The following is a 2,820-nucleotide window of genomic DNA, read 5'->3' as shown; positions in this document are numbered from 1 at the left end:
AGAGGAGAGGAGAGGAGAGGAGAGGAGAGGAGAGGAGAGGAGAGGAGAGGAGAGGAGAGGAGAGGAGAGGAGAGGAGAGGAGAGGAGAGGAGAGGAGAGGAGAGGAGAGGAGACGAGAGAGGAGAGGAGACGAGAGGAGAGGAGACGAGAGGAGAGGAGAGGAGAGGAGCTCGTCCTTATTATCTCATTCGTCTCTCACCATGACGTTGGTCGGGTCGATCTTGGAGGCTCTAATCAAAACCTCCTCGGACTCGTCGGGGTAACCTTTCAGTGCAGGGGTCGGTTGTCAAACTCTCCGTTCTCAGCTCAGCTGGAGTGGGAGTGTCAAGAATCACCTGAGATCATCAAGATGGACGAGTAGCACAAGAGGACTTTGATATCGTCCATGTCAATCTGCCAGCTGACTTTCAGCACAGAGGAGCACAAAAAAAAGGTCACTGGCCCTCAGTGCTCTTTTCACGATGTCTAGAGCCATCTGACCGGCAGCTGTCAATCTGGCGAGCAGGACGGACAGCTCACCTCCAGCTGGGAAAGTAGGTGGCAGCTCACAGAGGCGGCTTCACAGAGGCAGGAGATAAAATCTGTCCGCTGCTTCTTGACGTCGGCGTCATCTGCAGCCTCTGACAACTCGAGGTTCCCAGCTTGCCGGTACAGCTGGGCGGTGGCTCGTCATTGTGACCTGCTGCCCCTCCTCTCACCTCCATCGCCTTGTCGACATCTTGCAACCTCGAGATGAGAATCTCAGAAGACAGTGGGAGGCAGCTGGGAAGAGAAAGAGAACAAGACAGCTTGCACAGCAAGAAGATGGAAGTGGTGATGAATGTGGAAGGGGAGAAAGAGAAGGACGAGAAAGGATCAAGGTAGACAATAAGCTCTGTTTTCTTTCTCGCTCTGACTTCCTCCCTCCCTCCCTCTACTGTCACACTTTCCCTTCCTCCTCCTGATTATCATTTCCATGTCCATCCTGTTCTCCTTTGTCCTCCCTCCCTTCTCTTTATCCTTCCTGTAATCCTCGTTCCATCTCCCTCCCTCCCGCACCTCCTCCTCGCCTCTCCCTCCCTCCCGCACCTCCTCCTCGCCTCCTCCTCCCTCACCTCCCGTAACAACTTCCCAGCCTGTAAGCACACATCGCACTCGTCGGGTACTGGGGGCAGTGAGCCTGGCGCGGAGATGCTGCAAGAGATGAGCTCACGTGTTGGTGGAGCGAAGTCAAGATTGAGATGGCAGCTTGCGGTTGATGATGATGAACCTCCTTGATCACTGCAAGAATGATTGTGAGTGTGAGAAACAAGCAGGTGGAGAGGAAGAAGGATGAAGAAGATGAATGGAGATGAAGAAGAAGAGAATGGTTAGAAGCAAGGTGGGAGAGAGAGGAAGAGGCAGAGGTGGAAGAGGGAGGAAGAGGCAGAGGTGGGAGGAAGAGGCAGAGGTGGGAGAGGGAGGAAAAGGCAGAGGTCGGAAAGCAGCAGTAAGGAAGGATAGAATTGCAATGATCTCCAACCAGCCATGTTAAAGTTTGCCTCCAGACTATTTGGATCTGTGAGAGTGTATGAGTCGTTGGGATAATCCATCTTGAAAACAAGTATAACACAGCAGAAGCATGAGGATGAGGATGAGCGGGGGGGCAGGAGGAGGAGGAGGGGCAGGGGAAGAAGCGGTGAAAGGAGCGGGAGCAGCAGCGGGAAACAAGAATTCTTTCCTTTGGCTAGGATGGTTTGATAACATGCCGTAGCTTCTTCCACCTTTCCCAGCAACAGCTTGACTGATCCCATCAGGTTTACAGCTGCTGCTATCTCTGAATCCTCCTTGAGGATGTTCTCCACTGATCGTTCATGTCAATGCTTCCCTCTCGTCGCTCCCTCGCTCCCTCGCTCCCTCTCCCACTCTCTTCCCCCCATCGTCTCTCCGTCCCCCGCTGTCTCTGGATGACTCACACAGCAGTTCTGCTTGGTGGTAGAGCTCTGCGCGCTAGTCAGTCGCGATCACTGGCATGAAGAGGCTTCACTCTGCTCAACAAGGTTGAAAGCGACTTTGATCGGTCCCCCGTGAACCGAAAACTCCTGAAGAGAGGAAAAGACAAATTCAGGCAAGACAGAGAACGGTGAGGAGTTTTGACATATCTACACAATAAGAATGGACAAGAAACATAATAAGAATGGACAAGAAACATTGAAACACAAACAAGAAGGATACAAACAACGCGGAGTCAATGACAGTGCAACTGGTTTGATCAGATAAACCAAGAAGAACAACATGGAAATCTAATCGAGCAAATCAACATGGTTGTTTACAGGACCATCAAATCTTTGTTTCATCACCAGAGGCTTCTGAGTGCTCCTTGTCTTGTCCTCAGTCTTCTTTTGCATCCTCATATTTGTTGGCCTTGCCCCCATCCTTTCCTGTGCACGTCCACCACTTCCACCACAGCCTCCTCCTCCTCCTCCTCCTCCTCTGTCACCGCTTCCTCCTCCTCTGTTTCTTCTCCGTCTTCCTCCTGCCCTACTGACTTCCCGTCCTCTGTCTTGCTCTTCAACTTCTCTGCTCCTCTCAAGGCGCTCGCGTCACTTGCTGTTCTCGTGTCGACGATCCGCTGGTTCTACTTCACCTGCGACCGACGAGTTTGTCAGCGAGCATTCGCATCCTCTCCTCTGCTCTCAGACTCCTCTTTCCTTTTCTCTCCTCCCTCCTCCCTCCCTACGACCATCCCTCTCTTCTCCCGCTCTCCCAAGTTCACTATTACAAGCTCTCTCCCATTGTCTGACGGCGACCTAGGGAGAGGGATCAGAAGCAGGGAGAGGATGGGAGAGGATTGGATCAAAG

Source organism: Guillardia theta, assembly GCF_000315625.1.
Source record: "Guillardia theta CCMP2712 unplaced genomic scaffold GUITHscaffold_122, whole genome shotgun sequence".
NCBI lineage: Eukaryota > Cryptophyceae > Pyrenomonadales > Geminigeraceae > Guillardia > Guillardia theta.
Note: the sequence above shows the minus strand (reverse complement) of the source record.